Genomic DNA, 22,321 nt, shown 5'->3' on the forward strand with positions numbered 1-22,321 from the left:
AATTTGAATATGTTAACCATCCCAATATGCACATTTCTTCAGATGTGGAAGAAAATCAAAGAACATGGAGAAAGCATCACATCGAGCAACAAGCAGACTCCACAGATAATGATATTCAACCTGGGGTAACAGAGCTAGGACATAGCAACAGTAGCGATTGTGTCTTTTGCATATTAAAATATGAAACACCGTTAAAGAAAGAATAGGTTTATAACATTTTTATGCAAGCTTACCCTTATTTTAATTGTCATAATAATATTGGTAACTTAACACTATTTTAAAGAAAGTATATTTTACTAGTTATACATATGGTTCCCAGTTTACATTTTTTAACCATTTATGGCAATGTGATGTTAAGTCATCTTCTAGAGTCAGCTCTTTAACCTCCACATCATCTGTAATAGTTAATATAGGAGATGCTATAGTACACATGTCTTTTTGTTTCATATAGGGAAGGAAACATTTGGGTAGTACTGGCTTAAGTGAGTATGAATAAAAAAAACATTTACAAAAAGCCCCCATTTTATTCCAGAAAGCAAACATCCAATGTATATTTAAATAAACTGAATTTATTACGTCACTTTATACATTCCTTTGATGATATTACACTTCTGTCAGATTTCAGGAAAAAACCATTGCAACATTAGCATCTCCTTTTCTCAGGACAGGGTGACAGCCTCCACTTATCTTGCAATAAAGCAGCTGTATAGTACAAGGCATCCATGGACAGCTATGTCTGTTATGGTCACAATCCAAATATATTCAATTGCAATTATTTACTTTTTTCCTCTGACTTTACTAAATATTTAGGAATGACTTTTCTAAAGTGGTAAAATTGTAAATGGGAGGTAAAAAACAAAAAAAAAGGGAAATAGACATGAATTAGTTCTGTTTTAATTATAATTAAATATCAATCATAAATCACCTTTGCACTATGTTTTTATACTTGAGAGATTGTGCAGCCAAAGGTTAGCATTACTTTTTTGTGAGCATCATAATTACCCAAGTCAGTTAGATGTGGCCTTTCCACAAATTATATTAAGGATTTCATTAAATAATGGGTAAATATAGACAATCTGTCCTAACAAGAATCTAGCAATTTGTTGATTTACATCTTTATCGAACTTTTCAGATTCCCCACAGACAATGGGATGAATGTTATTGATATTGCTCTGCTGAGTCAAGCCTGCACTGTTTTAATCAATGAAACCACATTTTTATTCATTCATTTTATTTATTATCTGTGTTCACAAATTATAGGCCCTGGTGTCATCTGTTGTATTTAGTTTTTGGCACCTACATTGCAAAAATACACACATGCAGTTTTGTGGAAACATTTAAGGCAATTAAAATTGATTTATTCACTCAAACCTCCTTGGCTTTTTGTGAGATTAGTTCAATGCATTTCTAAATTTAATTCGTCAATTAAGATTTTATTACAACTGATAAGGTCCTGAACCAACACACTAGAAAACACAATGATGTTTCATTCCATCTTAAAAATATATTTAAAAAATAGATATGTTAATATTTTTATAAGAGGGGCTATCTTCTGGGGTTGGTGCTAGGCCATATTGTAATTTACAATGTGTCACTTTTATAAGACCATTACAGAGAATGGCTCTGCATTTTGCAGGAGCTGCAATTTTGATTGAGGCCACTAAAGCCCGACAGTCAGATGTAGAAAATAGTGTTAGATATTAAAAGATTTTAAAGGAGACCTTAATCTCTCACATATGGCCCTCAATGACCACCTTATAGCTTGCATTTTCAAGATCTCAATCTGCTATTAGAAAAAAAATTCAATCCCATTTATATATGTACTGTACTATAATAAGATTACATTCTCAGGCACTGTGTTGCCAGACTTTTAGGATAAGAGTTTTAATGGACACTTTTTTTTCTAAGTGCTTTTCTAGGATCTGCATTTATTTATTTATTTGAAGTCTATTCCGAGATTTTCCCCATGGAGTTGAAAATGCCATGTCTGTCACAAACACAAAAATGTTCTAGGCACACGTCTCTTCTAAGCTGCTGCAAGGAATTACTGTTAGCATTGTGCCCCAATTCCAGGTGTAGTGTACTAATCAGGTTATTCTTTTTATATCTCTTTGATTTTGTGTTCTAACAAATACTTAACATATAAAAATTATACAAAGGATATGCTGAGCGGTTACATCTGTGAATAATGAATTTTAATCAAGATTTATGCTCCTCATTTATAATGTACTGGGACAAAAGTATAATTTCTGCTATTTGTTTATCTTTCAGTTGTAATAACGACACTAAGATTTAAAGAGAGATGAACAGTAATTAAGAGTCTTTTGAAACACTAATCTCTATAGACTTCCCATTCAACCCTATTTTTACTTACAAAAATATTTTATAATACATGTATAACAACCTTTCCTACAAATGCACAAAATATATTTTCATTAAACTTCCTTCTGTTCTATTCATTAGCTAATTTTCTTTGTTAGTGTTTTCAGATTCCAGGTAGAATAATTAGCTAGGTCTGAATGATTGATAGAATGGTTCATAGTATTTTTAATATATTGAATGGGCAGATTTTAATCTAAATTTTAAGTTTCATGGTTTTCATTATTTCATGCAATTAGAGGCCGTAATAACTGCAGAGTTTAATTACACTGAGATCTGTAAATCTCTCTGGTGCCCTCACACCACTTTGCCTAGTTGTGGAAGACAGGCACGCATGAACTGTGACTCTGACAGATGACTTCCTTTTTAGATGAAAACCAAACCTTCCAACCCACAGGAAACATCAGAGAAATTAATTATTGTTTAAAAATCATTAGCAGAAAGAGAAATTTAAAACTACTCCATAGCACAGAGATAATGGCAGTGTTACCTTTTTGATATTATCCCTGCAAACCCTGCTCTAAATCTGTCACATACTCAAACTGCATGACACCTAGAAAATGATCCCATTTAACATTACGAATAAAATAATATTAGCAATGGTTTATCTCTGTGAACTTAGCAATAAATACATATCTTGCAATATCAGCCGATAAAAGCAGCCGTGATCTGTTTGTTTAACCCTGGTATTGCAGTATGAATGAAAGTTTAATAAAATCCTTATATCTGTTAATCTTAAATACAAAATTAGTCTTTCTCTTTATTCTTTAAGAATTCTATTTAAACTTCTGAATTATAATAATATTACTTGATAATGTGATATAAAATATATTTGCAGTGGCTTAAAGAATAAAACTATTTAATCTTTTTAAAGAACAATGACCACCTACCCTTGAAAGTCTGTTATGCATTATATTAAATACTATTACGGTTTAATTAAGATGTAAATTGAAGGCCCTTAAGTGCAGCTGTTTAAATAAAGAAAATGGGGATACAGTGGTGACTCTGCCATTGAATGTCAGTCATTCTCTCCTTAAAGTGAATTAATTGATTTTGGCTTTTATCATTTTCCACCTTGCTTACAGACTGCAGCTTGTTGCTCCCTTTGTAGTATGGGTCTCATAACATACTTGAAGTGAACTGATGACCCAAAATAGTAAAGACCTAAATATGTGTTATTAAAACAAAGCATATTCTTTCCAAACCCATATAGTCCAATTCAGGCATATTGGTGACTATCCCAGAAACACAAGACACAAAACAAAAAATGAACTTGGGTAGGACAGTCAATTGCAGAGCTCACTCATGCAGGCATCTACACTCAGACCCACACTGGGGCCATTGTTGAGTTGCCAGATAATCTAACCTGCACATCTTTGGGGATATAGAATGAAAATCAGAGTACCCAACGGAAAATTCAAATGGATACTGGAAAAATATGCATCTAGGAATAAAACATTGCCGCATTTAACACTAGCTAAAATAATTGCCTGAAATATCTTCTCTGTAATCTGCATACTAAGAAAACATCATAATTTTCCCACATTTTCTGCTGTAAAAAGCAGCTTTTAGAGTATATAAATGTGTGTGGTAAAAGGTAGAATGTTATCTAAGGCAATGCCTAAACGTAATTTGCTTTATGATTCAGTAAATCTAATTGTTAGGCTTATTGAATTAAACAGTGATAATAACTTGTTACTATCTCTATCACGATCAACAATTAAATAGTAGATTTGTTTTGTTCAATTTAGGGTAAATTAGAAAAAAAAAACACATTCCATGCACCTACCTGGATGGGCCATCTCAAATTGTCTGGCAGTTTTGACTCTTCCAGGGATGAGGCTCCCGAGAGTTTTCCCCCATCCCCTTTATAATGTGAGCAGCCTTCATATAGGCTGCTACAGCAGAGCTACTCCCACAGAGATGATAAAGGAGTTCTGTCTGTAGTTTTGGAGCTGCATGAAATTTTGTACAGTGGTTGGAGTGCCAATTCCCCCAAGTTTCGATTCCAATTTTTGATTCTGATTGTCAATTTTCATAAAATGTTTGGAATTTTCGATCGAGCTGCCCTGTAGGAGATCCTGAGACTTTGCAGGATCCCCTCAAGGTTGTTGAATATCATGGTATATACACTGGTACTGTGAGTCCAGTGCAAAGTGAAGGCAGAACCTCTGTGTTTTTTCCAGTTGATTCTGGGGTTCTTGCTCCAACTCTGTTCAATGCTTGGATGGACTGGGTGACATCTGTCGTGGAGGAAAGATTCACTGATCTTGACTTTGTAGTTGAGGCTGTGATCTTCAAGGAGTCAATGGAGGCTCTGATTGGAGATCTCGAGAGACTAAGTGAGGAGTCTGAGTGAGCTTGCGAGTGTCCTTGATATAAACCAAGATCCAGGCCTTTATTAACCTGTTGAGCACAGCCATCGTCTGTTTCTGTCTGTGGAGAGAGTTTCAGTCTTGTCGAAAGTTTACTTACCTCGGCAGTGACATTCATGTCTCTGGTGACTCTCTCTATGAAATCAGTCGACAGATTGGGACAACATGGGGGTTCATGAGGTTGCTGCAAAGGGGTGATTGGTTCTCCTGATATGTTTGCAAAAGGACAAAGGTACAAGTCTTTAGAGTCCTGGTGCTTCCTGTTTTTCTATATGATTGCGAGACATGGATGCTATCCAATGACCTGAGACAAAGACTGGACTCCTTCAGAGAACCCTTGGGTACCACTGGTTTGACTTTGTGTCGAATTAGCGGTTACTCCTGACTCCCAAATGAGGCACATTACCTGCATTGTTGGGGAGCTTAAGTTACGTCACCATTAATACAATCAGTAGTTGAACTGATTGGAGAAATGTAGGCAAAGTATAACTTGGCATGAAATAAAATATATTTTCAAATGATATTTTTAAATTGTAGCATTTAAAGTAAAAAATGTTTACTGAGGACTGCACCCAGATACCTCATCTAACTTCAGAATGTAATGACTGAGAACAATTATCACATTTCTCGCATTTACAGTAAAAAATACTGTAAATACTGAAGTGTAGAGAAATTTGATAATTGTACTGAAAACAATGTAATAAGTATTATGTAAGACTACACAAGGACAGTGCCTGAGAATCCAGCTTAATTTTAACCATGTTTAATAGAATAGTGTAGTCAGACGTGTAAAAAAGCTGCACTTAAATCTACTTTAATCACAAGACATTTTAATGCTTAATACTGTTTCTTTCCCATGTTGCACTGTTGACTGTGGGTAATATTAGTTTTTTGAGTAAATGAAATTGTAATATGATATAGAGTGGTGAAAAATACCAGCCAGAGTTGTAACTGGGAAGACAATAGTGATTCTAATCCTGAAGTTTCAGGGTTGCATTTTTACCTTTTGTTGTTTTTCTCACTGTGAAATCTTGAATCAACAGAGTAGTCAGTAAACGTATTGACGTTTAATAAGCAAGTGTTATGGAAAGCAGAATGTATTAGCTCAGACAAAACTCGCCCACTCCATTCACAATTCCAGTTATTGACAACAGTTCACAGGTTTAATGCTCCAAGGATAAAAAGCAACTGTTTCAAATACACCTTTGTTCCAAGTACTATTACTATTCTAAATAAGTTCAATTTTAATAAACATCCACAGACTTAAATCATTGAATGAACAGTTAGCATTTGTATCATTCATCAGTCAAATCTAAATGTTGGCTGAATTATTATGTCTAATATGTTTAATGTTTTACTATCTTTCACTGCTATATTTTATTTATTGGTACTGTATGTGTTGGGTGGCCAAGTCAATTGTGATGTGTTTTTGATGTTAATGCCATGGTCTGTCTGTAAAACCATCTGACCAACCAAATTTTCATTTTGAGACAACAGAAAACATTGAATTGAACTGAACTGAAGTGAATTGAATTAATATATAGGGATTAATATACTGTAGTCCTGACTCCTGCAAAACAGACACTTACATCCACTGAAGTTAAAAAATGTGATTTGAGAACAGTGACACAGTACTGAGCACCTCAAAGCAAGAATTGTTATGTGTCTTATGACACTGCATAAAAATTGAGTTGCAGTGTAAGGCAATACATGGAGCCATAATGAAAGCACTGTAACCTGAAGGCAGGCAAAAGTTGGAGTCTTCCTGAGAATCGCTCACTGGAGTCTGTAAAGGATTCCAAGTACATTCAATTTACAAGAATTGCATCCTTCAGGAATTTGTCATGTACACTCACAACCTAGTCACTAGTTTTTAATCAGAGATACTGTATATATTCTACAGGCCCATCTATTCACTCTAATCATATTTGATCTGACTATTGGCCTCCACCATCTTTTATTGTGAGTCACTTCCAGTAAAAGTTTGCACTACTGAATTCTTGTATTGTTAGAAATTTTGTCACTAGAAAGACAGATGTATGATATCATACTTTAATAATAGTTGCCATAATAGTGCCAACTAGTAAAATGTCTAAACTAAGTCCGGCAGATTCACATTTTTACAGAGAAGGAAAGCGTACGTAAGTGGATAAGGCACAAATGATAATACAAATAAAATGAATTTTAAAAAGTAGAATGGTTATATCAATTTTTTATTTTGGTTTCACTCCTTAACATACTTTGTACTTCAGAGTTGCTTAACTTAACTTAACTACAGGGCCACGGGTATTTAAAAAACAACAGCCTTTTTTGCTGCCACTGCTGGATTGGATGACCCAGGTACAAGTGAAAAGCTGTGGTTTGTACTCTGCTGCTTTCTAACTGAACTTTTCGCATGATTTGGACGATGTGTTATAAAATGTAGAATTAGGAGTCAGCCTTAGGAGAAAAACTGCTGTGGTTTATCGATTGATGGTTTTGTGTTTTTGTACAGTCGTCATATATCAGTTAGGGATGTTTTTCTTACCTCTAGATTTTATGGACTGATAATTTATTATAAATTTGAGACTTTACGTTTGTTTTAAATGTTTAATACATTTTTTTCAAGAAAAATATATTGAAAGTTTATCTCTCAAGGCTATTATTTAATTTATCTTCCCAGCTGAAGGTTAAACCTTTACAGATTAATTAGGTAAAAAAAGATACATTTGCGAAAAAAAAATATTTCCTGTACTCAATTTAAACAGAAAATAACATAGCAAAGTGGGTAGCATTGATAGCTAATGGTGAGTGAATGTAATGAGCACTCTATTACAGCTGGATTTTAACACTTCATTCTTACAGTCTAATTGAGCTTTTCAGAGAAGCTATAATGTATACTTTTATCTTACTTTGCTTCTGTGAATTTCTGGACTTATGTCTTGTCTAAGAATCCTTCCCTGCTCATTTTAAGGTTGAGGTTTTGGAATAAATGGCAAGAAAGACTTTTAAAGCTATGGCGAGACACAGGAAGATTCCAAAGTTGTTTTAAACTGCACTCAAATAGCACAAGATTAGCTTTAGGAGGATGCTATGACAAAATCAAGCAGGAACATGTGAAGAAGATATCAGGGTGTTAAAAGGAAAATTATCAAAACAATAAACTGGCAAAGGAAATACACAGAAGGACTAAAAGGAATTAAATGTAATTATATTACTAATTCAATGTCCTGCTTATCCTTAATCCACATTTTTAGTTTAGTTTAGAAATCTTTTATCTGAATTAGATATTAATTATGAAAAAATAATCTTGGTGGGTAATTTTAATCTTAACAGAGGTGTGTAAAGTGACACATTTACTGGTCTGCCTGGACTGAAAGGATTAAAGTTTATATGAAGGCTTTTGTACAAGGCATGCTCTGATAACTGTTCAAAATTAATAACTTGAATTTTATTTAGAATAATAGGTAAGCTGACAAAATGTCTGAAATGTCTGTCAGAATGTGATACAATATTAATAGAAACTGTTTCTTTTTTTAGTAATAAACAGAATGAGCAGTAGCATCCAGATCTAGAATCAGTGTAATACATCATGTCACCACTTGCATTAGTGTGACAGGGCAGGTCCACCAGGAACCTCTTCAACCTGCCACCACCGGTAATTTTTCTAAGGGATGAGCCGAGCAAATGAGGACACCACACAATGCAAGAGGAAGGAGTTAAAAAGGTGCCAAGTGGTTTTATTGCAATTAAGTCAAACAAAAAGTGTTCAAAAGTACAGTGCTCAAAATCTTCAAATCTACTCTACAGTATATAAAATCCTAAGCCTAAAAGTGCAACAGTGATGTTTTTGTCATGTTCTTTGTCACACTTTAAATCGGGCTTATTTTAAAACCTACATACAGTATATATGTTTGGTATCATTCTTTTCAGAATTTATCAAACCATAATGTGATGTTGTTAGATTTTGAGATTCTTATTTCGTCTTTAAATTATAAACTAAAAAATATCAAAAACTCATGTCCTGTGAGACAGGACTTTGTGCCAAAAGATTTAACCACACCCGGGGCCGGAAATAAACCACAAAGAGTAGGACAGCTGCTGTACAGGTTTTTAAATGTTCAAAACGCTGTGCAAGATGTAGATCACGTGGCATGGCAGCAGCAGCAAGTCAGCAGCTGATCGAGCAAAGAAGAGGTAAAAAAACTATTTGTTTCAAATTTTATCACTGTTTAAGAGGGGGTTTCGGAGGAGCGACCACGTCTCCTTGGGGTGTATTCAGCTCCCCTCTTTACAACGCAAGTGACAGAGATGCAAAGTGGCTGACGAGCGAAGCGAGCAAGGGGGAACCAGCAGTAAATAAATAATCCATAAAAAGGCTGTTATGGTGGAGATTAAAATGTATCCAAATAAATATACTTAAAAATGAGGTTAAAAACAGCAGGAAGCAGTCTTCTAAAATTCTGAGCCCAAGTGCATCCCTTTAAAATAGACGTCTCTCCAGCTTAAAGTATTCTGACCTGATAGCATGGAGAGACATCAACCAACAGACGCAGACAACATTCAACTCTGACTTGTGTACCTGCTGCCCATCCCATGGCAATCCATGGGATGCCACCAAGCCTCCACTCCCTCTGCCTTCCTCTGCCAGTATTCATATTGCTCCTGCTCCTAAGCTTGGCAGGAGCAACCTTCAGGCCCCCCCGAGAACCGGCCACATGCTCCACCCCAGGGTCTTACTTTCCCATCTGCCTACTTCTTCCCATTTTGCACTTTCTCACTCCTGCCCTTCTCTGCAGCCTTTAACCTCCATCCCTTTTCTCTCCGCTCCTGTCCTCTCTCCTTTCGTTCCAGTGCAGGCTCATTTTAACTTTACTACCAAATTGGGTGCAGTTGCAAGGAGCCATCCTCTCTTCAGCCCCAATCAGGTGCCTAACTGATTCTCCCTTCTATGCACGTGTGTGTGGCGCAATCAACCTGTCTCCCTGTTAACCGCAAAGTGAAATACACTTGCATACACCTGCATTCAATTGGAGAACGGTATCTTTCAAAGGGAAATTATTTATTTAAAATTAGCACCGCACCACAGACTATTCCTAACACACCCTACTCCACAAGACCCCGGTTGCATGGAAAGGTTCTAACCTTCTCTTAAACCATTGCAACTAGTAGTCCATGTCCATGGCATAACCCTACACTGAACTAGAGCCAAAAATAAATACTAAAAGCACTAAAACCAAACTCCTTTAAAATAGAGACCCAAGCCCCCTTAGTAACACATGACATTAAAAGAATAAGAACTTTAAAACTGACAATAAAAAAACAGTAATAAATAAATGTCCATTAAAAAGTTCAAAGTTCTTAAAAAGTCCTCTTCTGGCTTGTGTTCATGGGTTCTTTAAAAAGTCAGGCACCTATCCCACTTTCGGAGTTCTGTCTCCGTTTCTTCAGTCCCCATCGCCTACTCATCCCACTGCTGCCACCAAATATGAGGGTGCAGTCTGTCTTGATTGTTTCATCAGCTTCCTTCAGTGCGAGATTGAGACATTGTGCCCTATAAGAATGAGCCGGCATGAGAAAGAATGGAAGGAAAAGCAGAAAAGAGGACGGTTATTGTGAGGAGAAGATAGGCAGGAACAACCCAGTGTAAGAGAGAAGCAGGTAGACGGGAGTGGAGCCCTAAGGAGAAGTGTGTGTGTGTAAAGCACTCGGGGCTCACTCCTGTTGAGTGAATAGGGAGCAGGAGTGATCATTATGCTCAGGAGTGTCCTCTTGCCGGGTGGAGCCAATGATTGGCAGCAGTGGGAGAAAGCACGCTTTCGCCATACTGGAGCCTGGAAAGGCAGTGGTGAGTGGAGAGCAGATCAGTATCCAGTGGCTCCATGTTTAATGCCATGGAACAGGCAAAGGGGACAAGGGCTAGGACTGAAAGGTGTCTGTGCCTGTTGGTTGACGTCTCTCCGTGCTGTGAGATCCGGGTAGGATATTCCGGAGAGGTGTTGGCTTTACAGGGATGCACTGGGGGCCGTATATTTTAAAGAAGATTCCTGCCTGCATTTTAACCTTATTTTAAGAAATTATTTACTGGATTGCTTTTAACATCCACAGTTGCTTTTTATGGATTATTTATTTGTTAATTGAACTTTGCACTTTACAATTTTTCAACACCCTTTGATTTGTTTATTTTAATAAAAGCACTAGAGCACTTTTACACCATCCCCTTTCCTTGAGGGTGATGTCCTCATTTGCCAGGTCACTGAAAGTCAAAGTGAACTTTATTGTCATCTCAACCATATACAAGTATACAGATAGACGAAATTGCAAAGCTCAGGGTCCACAGTGTAACAACATGAAGTGTAAATAATAAATTAAAAATGAATTAAAATTGAAATTTAAAATGAAAACACAAACAAGACATTGTGCAAGACAAGACAAAGAAGCAGAAATATTGTGTAATAAGCAATATGAACATTGATGCAATGTATGGTATTTGCAATCTAGATACATAAATATAGCCAATAGATATGTAATATAATAAATGAATAAATAAATAAGATATAGATAATACAGAAATTATGAGTGTATGATAATAGTTGTTTAAGACGTGTAAACAACGACAGGTTAGAATGTTTCACAGCAGAAGGATATCAAGAATTTTCAAAATCCTTAAAGGTCATTATGAGATTTTCAGTTCTTTTTTATATGCACATTAGTCTTTTCAGGAAACTGGCTTGCATGCGTGTTTGAAAGGTGGTTGAGGTAGTGTGGAAGATTCCACGGGGCAGCATGGTGTTAAGGAGTCTGACAGGTTGGGGGTAAAAACTATCCTGCAGCCTAACAGATCTGGCTCTGATGCTGCAGTATCTTCCAAGTCTTCTCTTGGATGGAAGAAATGTGAAAAGTACATGTGAGGGGTGTAAGGGGTCTTGCAGAATGCTGCAGGCTTTGCGGACACTGCATTTGTAAAATATGTCCTGTAGTGAAGGAGGAGGCACCCTAATGTTGTTCTCTGCTGTCTTCACTATCCTTTGCAGGCGATTGCGGTCGGATATGTTGCAGTTGCCATACCAGGCCATGATGCAGCTGGTCAGAACACTCTTAATGGTGCCTCTGTAGAACATCATCCCTGCTTATCAGTCCCAACACCATGGTATCATCCGCAAACTTGATGATGTGGTTGATGTTGTGCGTGGCTGTGCAGTCGTGAGTCAACAGGGTGAAGAGCAGTGGACTAAGCATGCAGCCCTGCCACGCTCCAGTGCTCAGTGTGATGATGCTGGAAGTGTTGCAGCCCATTTGAACTGACTGGGGCCTCTCTGTCAAGAAGTCCAGGACCCAAGTGCAGAGGGTGGTGTTCAGGCCCAACCTACTCAGTTTTACAACTAGCTTTTGAGGGATGATTGTGTTGAAGGCAGCGCTAAAGTCTATGAATAGCATCCTGACATTTGTGTCTTTTTTATCCCGATGTGTCAGGGAGAGGTGAAGGGCAGAGGATATGGCATCCTTAGTAGACCTGTTTGAGTGGTAAGCAAACTGAAGAGGGTCAAGGGAGGCATGGAGATTAGTCTTTATGTGTGACATGACTAACCTTTTGAAGCACTTCATGATGATTGGTATGAGTACAACTGGTCAGTAGTCATTCAAACATGTCACTGATGACTTCTTCGGCACTGGTATGATGGTGGTCAACTTGAAGCATGCTGGGACTGATGACTGGCTCAGAGATGTGTTGAAGATGTCTGTGAGGACACCAGCCAGTTGACTGGCACATTTTTTGAGCACATGACTAGGTATGTTGTCAGGATATGGTCTGAATAGCCGAGGTGGGGGCGGGATAGGGCCTTGTAGACATCAGCAGCGCTCATGTAAAAATTGTTCAGACATCTTCCACCTCTGGTGGCAAAGTTCACATTCTGGAAGAATTTTGGGAGAAATGACTTCAAGTTGACATGATTGAAGTCTCCAGCAATAATGGAAAATGCCTCGGGGTGCGTCGTTTGCAGTTTGCTGATGATCTCATAGAGTTCCGCTAGTGCCTCGGCAGGTAGAAAGTCCGGCACCTTACCGATAAAACCTCTATCAGCAAGGAACAGTGTCACTCAACTGCACCACTCTGTTCACATAAACACAAAGTCCTAACCATCCCCTAACCCCCATCCCCCCCCCTCGCGGGTCTTGCCCGACAAAGAGGCATCTCTGTCCACTAGGAAGATGGTCGGTCCATCTAGCTGGATGGCCGAGTCTGTAATGTTTTCCTGGAGCTATGTCTCAGTGAAAATAAAGATGCAACAGTCTCTTATTTCCCACTGTTTGGCCCACTGCAGTTTTATGTAATCCAAGTTTGTTGTCTAGTGATCGAAAGTTTGTGAGCAGAATGGATGGTATCACAGGTCTGATGGTGTTAGTTTTTAGCCTTGTGCTAACACCGCCACATTTCCCTTGCTTCCGACTGCTGTGCTGGCATTTCCACTAGCTCAACTTCTCAGGCTGCCGAAGTAAGCAAAGGCTGTGGAGTGTCTCTGTCACCTTGCTGGATATTTTGGCGCAGTTTCTTTGGAAGTCAAACAGGATTTTCAGTTCGTAAATGTATGTCTGCACACCACTATCACTTAACTCTACTTCTTTTCTTATACTAGTTGACAAAGATGAACAAAGATTAACACTAAGCACAGCGGACTCGGGAGCTCTGTAAGCTGCAACCTACACAGGCGCCGCCATCTTATTATGACTATTGACAGTGTCAGGTTCAGTGGCTCTCAGTGGGACCTGTTAGCAAGGGGCCAACCCACACCACCATTCTTAGTGAATTTTAATTTATATAACCATAGAGGGTTTTACATTTCAAAATTAAAAATGCATCTTGTTTTCACAAATTAAAATCTCAGATTTACTTTTTCTTAGAGAATAAATTATTTTTTTTTTATCAGTTCTGGTGTAGAAAATACCATTGTCATTATACTTTTAGACTTAAATGTAGCTTTTGATGCTATTAATCATGGTATTTTTCTACACAGGCTTTAGAATTCAGTTGGTTTATCAAATATTCTTTATGGACGATTTACTGCATCATCTTCAGTTATTTTCATAAATACAGATGTCAGAAGACAGTAGTCTCGCGTTCCTATCTGCAATAAGGCATGGTGTCCTTGGAACTAATTCCTTTGTTCTCTATATTTGTTACCATTAACAAATGTAATTCAGAAACACAACTTTCACAAGCTTCTTCAAAAACATCATTAACTTCTTCATGTGAAACAGTGAATGAGTGATAATTACTTCTATTCAATTCAGAAAAACAGATCTGTCAGATTTGTCTGTTGAGACCCTGTGATTTTACTACTCCACTTCACAATTTGAATTATTTAATTTTTATTGCTGACATTGTGATTTCCATACTGGGCCAACAGACGAAAAGTACAGTAAAGGCAGACACAATACAATATTTGTAAAAGAGTGATATAATGGTAGAATTCACTCTAAAAGTACTTGGCTTCCTTAGACACTGAAGCATCTCTTGTCCACTTTTCCAGACTGCTTTTGTATTTTCATCAAAAGTTAGTTTTGAGTCTGTGATTGCCCCAGATATTTATAACTATCAATAATCTGAAATGTCTCATCTTTGATGATTGTTTCTTGCAAGCAGATGGTGTGCCTTCTAAAATCGATTATTAGTTCCTTACTTTTGTTTAGCTTTTAGGTGTAGAAAAGACTCATCATACTAGTTAACAAAGGTATTCACCAATGGTCCATGACTAGTTTCATTCTTATTAAGTAGACTAACAATCACTGAGTTAGCAGCAAAATTTTAAGACAAACTTGCCAGGATAACCGTTAGTAAAGAGAATGTACAAAAGACCTGAAGAACATAGCCATTGACTTTCACTTTCTATGTCCTGTCCGTTCAAAAAGTTAATCAGCTACACTACCGAATTATACTCTATTTTAATAAGTCTTTCTGAAAGAAGGTAGGGTTGAATGATACTAAAAGCTGAAGAGAAATGTACAAACAGGAGCCTTGCATGTGTCTTGACATGCTCTAAGTGATTATGCAAGAGATGAAGCAGAGTGAAAATGGCTTCCACTGTCCTTCTCGTAGACTGGTAGATAAACTGAAGTACCTCTGATAAACCCAGAATTTTCTCTATCAAATTCCTCTTTAAACATTTTTCAAATGATTTCATTCCCAGTGACATCAGAGCCACTGGTCTGAAGTCATTTAAGGTTTTGGGGATTTTGTTTTTAGCAATTGGAACTACTATAGCCTGTTTCCACAGTTTTGGAACTTGTTGCTGCTCTAATGATTAGCTAAAAATAAAACATGTGGCTGAGCTGCTCTGCAAAAGATTTTCAAAGCCTTCCACTAAGATTATCTGGCCTAGAACTTTTATTTGTATCTAAATATCTGAAAATGTTCTGTATATCTTTTTGAACAAATGTATCTATCCATTATTAGAAACCATCTACTCTAACCATTGCACTTGCTCAGTAAAATCAGACTGCTCAAATTTTGATTAGTACTGATTAATACTATTAGCTAAGTCACAGTTCGAGTTAAAACCAGAAACCCTTATATGGTGACTACTTTTTGATTGTTGCTGGCCAGTTAAGGTTCAAATGCTTGAACACAGAGAGCTCAAATCATATCTGGACAACTGCTGTTCAATTTTGTCTCTATATTAAAGCTGATCTTTTCTAATACCAATGTTTAAATCCCAGTGTGCCCATGTCTCAGCAGCATTGCCATGTATAAAAGCACCTTTCTTTTTATATGATTATGACATTTAATAGTTTATTAATTTTTTTCCTAATTATTTCTAATGAATAAGAGAGGCAGGATGGATAATGCAGTCGTTTGCTTTGGCAAGGAGATTCTGTATGATATTTAAAATGCCTTCTTTAATAGTCCGAACACCTGCTGGAAGAATAAAGCCTTTGCAAATCATTTAAATTAAAATAAATAATTAATAAATTAATCCAGTATTAATATCCTATTGCTGAGAGGCACAGAGGTGGTTGTTTAGCACTGCTTATGTAGCCCAAATGAAATTGTTAGGTTGGTCACTATTCCTTTAAGATAAACTGTATGAGCTGCTGATTCTGACTCAGAGGCTGAGGTTCACAGTCAGATTCTACATGTGTGAATATGAAAGGGAGAGGGATGAGACCCTGAGTGATTCCTCTTTGCTGGCAAATGTAAACTCCAATGTGCTGCAATGTGAGTGAGTGCGACTGTACCCTTTAATTGAGTGCTGTCTTCTTCAGGGACTTTTCTGCCTTATGCACAGCTCTCCAAAATCTTGTCATGAATCATACATTCAGAAAGTTAGCATACCCTTTTTTAAATTACTGTTGTATGATCTGGTAACAAAATAAGCAATCCTTTATTTTTTTAGGCTCATTTCTCATCTACATTCTGAACTGTTTTATTCACTAAACTAAATACATCCTGTGTATGGTTTAACTTTTTTGTTTTTCAACGTTCTCTTAAACTCTATTAACAGTTTTTTCTTGTCATCTTGTTAATATAAAAAGTTACAGAATATGTTGGTTAATTTTAAATTAATATTTTACTTTTGCAAAAACACAATTACCAGAGGTGAAATAAAACATAAAATATGAATGATACATTGACCAATATAAGCTAAACCTGGACGTGAAGCTCCAGAACAGCATTGCATGATGTAAAACTGGGCATATTTCAGCTAACAATACTTATTCCTGTGGCTTTCAATGAAAAGCAGTTTTACTTCCTTTAGAAAAGCAGGGGTCTAATGGAACCAACTAAACGCTTGATTGCTGATATATGCCACCTTTTTCCAAAGAAACCTCAAAATGTTTCTAGACTATTGACATAAAGGATGGCCATTTCCTGGCATTCTTATAATCCAAGGAAGGCTTTCAAGGCACAGTAATTTGTTCTAATATTTTATCTGAGTAATCATCTAAAATAGACCACCAATGTTTAGCTACATTGTGTTTGCAGCCTAAATCGCCTCGCAGTCTGTAAATGAAGGGTATCTAAGGGCTTCATATCATTTTCATCTAAACTACCTTTTTCTATGAAATGTGCATGTGTCATTGCAACAGAAGTCAATTATTTGTCTGCAAAAAGCAACATAAAGAAATGGTCCATTAACTTAAAACTCTTTCTTGTTTTAAATTCAAGCTCAGTCACTTGAAATTCACCCCCCTGGAGCAGGTCACCAGCTCCTTTCTTTTTCTCTTTACATGGCATTTAAAATTCTGGCCTTTTTACACTATACTCAGTATGGCATGCATAAATCTGTTGGGAACTATATTATTTCAGAGTTTATTTTCTTTTATACATTTTTTAATCTTGTGGTTTCTGGCTGCTAGCTGCTAAAAGTCCAATCCACACCTTGGATTTAATTTATGATATTGGTCAAGAAAGAATAATCAGATTTTCCTCTTTAAAAATAAATAAGAGGTTAGATCTAAAAGGTGTTATCATTGCTACTATACATATTAATAACATCACAGTTTATTTTATACTTTAAAAGCACAGACTCATATTTGCATTTTTAGTTATATCACCCTTGTGTCTGTTGGCATATTGGCACTACAGATATGATTCCCACCTCACAGGGCTGGATATCTCTTTGTTTCCCATTCTGGGGTGACATTTCTGTTTACATGTACACTTACTTGCCATACTCATATACTGTATAATAGCTTTCATACTCCAACAACAGTAAAGGTCTGAAATATACAAACATAAAATATTACTGTATTAGGGGTTCTGGACATCCAGCCTATCAGAAACTGCCTATCGCCTTCTGGGTATTGCTGTGGCAATAGATAATGTCTTACTGCCACGTTGACTGGATAAACTGGATTTAGAAAATGGAAAAATCTTATTAGTCTTATTTGTTAATTCATTCATTGCTTTTAGCTAATGAATTGCCATGTTGTTTTAATTGTAGTATTTAGTAATGTGAGAAATTATCTGCTGGCAAACCTAATGGTGTTTGAGGTCTGCCTCTTTCTCTCTCTGTTCCTGCCGATATAATTTTGAAATGTTCCTAAAACAGGACACACATAATAAATTCCATGAAAAAGTACACCATTTCACATTGCAAAAATATCATAGCAAAGAGGGCTAAGGGGAAATGTGCACAGGAGCAGCTTTTCCATCTAACTTCAAAAATGTGCAATATATTGCACAGAGGTTGAAACCTAGAGAGATGAAGGATGAGCTTGAAAGGAGGCAAAAGTGATTCATTTAAAAAAAAAAAAGGATACTGTGATAAGTGGGAAAAAATGAAAAGGAAGCCATTTTCATTGAAGCTGCAGTGTCCCACCACTTTCATGCATGATTCATAGCAGTTGCTATAAGTGTATCCTTTGGATGAATTATTGAATTGTTATATAAAGTATTAATTACGTGTAATCCAGAAGGTTACATGTGAAACAAGGGTTTTAAAAAAACAACAGCCCAGTACTCTTGTCATTTGGGTCAAGTAAGTGAGGCTCTGCAGGGTATATTTACCACTTTTTAACCACTAGACAGCAGTACTTATTTATAAGTTCCACAAAGCGATAATTACATTATATTTGGCTAGAGTTCTCACACAGAAAATAAGACAATTTGTATATGACTCAATATGTACATAATTCTGATTACATATTCACTTTTATATTCTTGATTCTGTAAGAGCATCCTTTAAGTATATAACATTTTTAAGAATACCCACACTTTTTGAAATTATGCCATGCTTGTGGTCATTTTAAAAAGTAGTTTGTGAAATTTATGCAGCATAACATCTTTGTACTTCTGCTTTCTTTCTGTGAAAATAATTATTTTACTGGTTTATATTGTAAAAACTACTAAAACACATTTTATCAAAAGACACATTTCTGGAACAAATGCAAATGCTTTGGCTGGCAATTTCTTCAAGTGGGGGTATTACTACAATCTCTTAACAATATTTTCTTTGGAAAGAAAGTGTAGAATTATTACTCGTAGATCAACTAGCTCGCCCCTGCATTCCTTTCCAAGTTGCTGTAGAGGATACACATATCTATATAAATCTATATGCATCAGCATCCCTTAACTGGATTACTAGGTGGACACTTAGATCTAAGTTTGTGTTTGTATGTTCTTTTTCAGATAATTCTTGTTACATTACAGTGCATTTTTATTTGGAACATTCCTTTAGGGTCACATACTAGTAGTTTTCTGCCCACAGGAGTGCTGAAAAGAGTGACGTTATTAACCTGAATCCTGGAAAAACCACCCTCCAGAAAGTACCATATAATCCTGCTGCTTTGATGTAAAACAGAGAATTTAAGCACTAAAGACTGTAACTGAGTTTTTTTGTTCTTTATTTCACCATGTTTTTCACATATACCCCTTGGGGTCAGAGCGCAGGGTTATCCATTGTAAATCTCCCCTGTAGCAAGCATAGGTTAAGGGTCTCACTTAAGGGCCCAACAGAGTAGGATCACTTATGGCAGTAACAGGGATTTAAGCCAGCAACCTTCCAGATACCAGCGCAGAATCCTTAGCCTTTTTCAGTTGTTTCTTTAATAACCATGCAGTTTTTATTTCTCAATCCTATTCTTTGTTAGATGCAAAACAAAACATAAAATACAACTAAACTGGGTGTATTAAGCCAATTTTTATTTCTGAATCCTATTCTTTGTTAGAAGCAAAACAAAACAAAAAAATACCACTAACCTGGGTGTATTAGGCTTATTTTATATAAGGACACGTAAAGCATCCTTTTCAAATTCATTTCACAAGCACCAGTTATGTATTCCTACTTGTTGCAAATCTATGCAGGTTTAAGCACTAGCTCATTGACTCAGAATATTAAATTAACAACACCAGGTCTAGTTGACATACATTTTACAAATGTAATTTCTCAGTGTAGTGTTTGTGCAAACCCATCAACAGACTTCTTTTCCCCATGATTTAATGAAGTAAAATGGGTGTCACTTACGGTTATTGCCCATCTAAAGTACTTGTTGTCAATAACAGGCATATAGTAACACAGAAACAAAGATGTCCTTGGGAGCATATAAATAGTTTTCTACCACCCACCGATTTTGACTTTATAATGAAGTTATTATGGAACCAACCAAGAACAACTGATCTGAGCAGCATTTTGAAATAGCACAGAAAGCATAGAATTTTGTTCTAATGTGTCACTGGTTACTGTAAAGCTAATCAAAACAGTTTTTTTTCTGAAACAGCATCATGCATTTTCGACGAGTTAGATTTTTACACATTGTCTAAGAAATGTTTCTGTCGCACTGAGAGCTGGCAGATCAAGTAAAACTTTTTATCATTGCTGGATATTTACTGTACTCTAAGACTTGAGAGGTAAAAATGATCCTTTTTGGAAAAATATTCCTTCAGTTGCTGGCTAAATATGATAACAATGAAGTCCTTTCCGCTTTGATGGTAGTTCATGCTTTCGCAATTTAACATGAGTTTGCTAAAGAAAGTGACAACAAGTATAACAATTGCACATGTTACAGTATGTAAATATCTTGTGTGGGATAATGCTTGGTATACATTTGGGCAACAAACGTGAATACGAAGGAAAGAAAAAAAAAAAGAAACTGCAGTGAGAATGGGTATGCAAAGTCCATTTCTTGTAACTGAGCCAAAAAAATTTAAATTGCCTTTTCTTAGTTTTGAGGTCAAGCTCAAGAAATTCTTCAGTAGAATTATACATAAAGTGAAGCAAAGGACATGAACATCTGTGCTAGAACAAGTTCCTCCATGCAAGCCCCTTACCATGACATATTATTGTTTCAATAAGCCAGCAGCTCTTTATGTTAGTGTCTGTTCATCTTACTCTTTCTCAGACTGCTATTCAGTTATCTTCCAGGGACAAATACTGTATAAATTTAATAATCCATGGTAATTTGTTGCAAGACTAATATCTCTTTCATTAATAACATAAATACTGTAGTTAGGGCTCACCCTGCCTTATTTTAGCTCCTTATAGTTAAAATATTAAGTTCTACTACTGCTTTAAAGAGAATGCTTTGCTCGTACAGAGAGTGCTAGTAGTTGTAACATTTATTTCCATTGATTTAACAGTTACTCTTAATTAAGAAATTTGCAATTCATAAATATGAGAATACATGGGACCTGTGTAAATACTGCACCACTAGATCTGTGTTGATTTATTCCATAACAAGGTAAACTATAAGTTAGATAAACCAATCTGTAGAACAATATATTAGGGTTGTATCACACATATTAAAACAACAGCAGTTTTACAGTATTTATCTTGGTATTCACAGGTTATTCAGCTTTACCTCATTTCTCACTGTTTTGGCATCCATACGGATGAAATCTATTCTTTTACATGTCATCTGCTATCACTTTTGCTTCATTTCCCCATGCACTTCCAGTGTACACTGTTTTGCTCAGTATTTCTGTACATTTCTCTCAAATTCCTAAGATATATTTGGCCATTTCTCATCATCTCATGATTTATCACTTCCACAATCATTATTTCTCTCAAGTCTGCAATTGCGTTCCACTGCCTCAGTGAAACTCTGCACATTAACCTAATTCCTGAGCATTAGAGATGCTTGTTCTCATCCTGTTTATCAACAGAGTCAGCACCTCCTTCTACACACTGCACATTATTAAATTAACAGATCTTTCTTGCTTTCTTCAAAACAACTCCAGTTTAAATATATTAATAATCCTGTAACTGGCACCGTTTTCTCATACTTGACTAATTAAGGTCTTTTGCAGACCCAAATCTAGTATTGGACATTCTGCACAATAACCCACTCACTTCTTCCATGGCTGCAGAAATCTTCTCGCCAGCCAATATCCAGCTTTCCTTTCCATTTTTTATCTTGTTTATTTTTGCTTTGATTTTTAACATGTGTGTAAGATCCGAGACATATAGTATTTTACATACCTTCCTGGTCACCATTTCCATCATTGTCATAATTGACAGGAGACTTGGAACAGACCCCAGGTGCAGCACAGCCTTTAAACTCAAACCCTCTACTATATCCATCTCCCACCCAGGCTAAATCTTTGTGCTCCCTCTATGGTGAAAACCAGACAACGATACATTCATCCAACCCAAATGCTTAATGTCTACTTTACTATCCCCCTGGCCTCCTATATAATACATTTCTTTTGCTTTGCCTAATAATTTTTATAAATTTTCTATACACAAAAAATCACATCTTTTGTTTCTTTCCTAGACATTTTACCAGCTTTCACTTGATTCAATGGTTTCTCAAGTAACGTGTATACCACTTTGCTTGCTTCTTCAAATATGTGGTTATTTGGTGAGGTTCACAGTTTAATGATGTATTACTTTCTTTGTACACTTTTCTAACATTTTGGAATCCTGCATTACCAATACTAAGCTGCACAAGTCAGTCGGCCATTCATCTCCAAGGTCTATAGCTTCCATCAGAATTTCTAACCTAAATTTATTCATGACAGTTTCTTTACCTCTCTGTCTTTTACAACCTACTGTTTTAAGAATCTACAGCTAGGCTTTCTCACACCCAACATCATTATCTCATTTTCACTCCTCATTAAATAGCTTTTCAATGTTTTTCTTTGAAGT

The 22,321-nt window shown here is 36.3% G+C and overlaps 1 protein-coding gene across 3 annotated transcripts in view; it reads left to right on the forward strand.

The window, feature by feature from the left end:
• pcdh11 (protocadherin 11) overlaps positions 1-22,321 on the forward strand; it is a 992,866-nt gene that overhangs the window by 643,859 nt on the left and 326,686 nt on the right. The window lies entirely within an intron of this gene.

Source organism: Polypterus senegalus, chromosome 10 (genome assembly GCF_016835505.1).
Source record: "Polypterus senegalus isolate Bchr_013 chromosome 10, ASM1683550v1, whole genome shotgun sequence".
Classification (NCBI taxonomy): Eukaryota; Metazoa; Chordata; class Cladistia; order Polypteriformes; family Polypteridae; genus Polypterus; species Polypterus senegalus.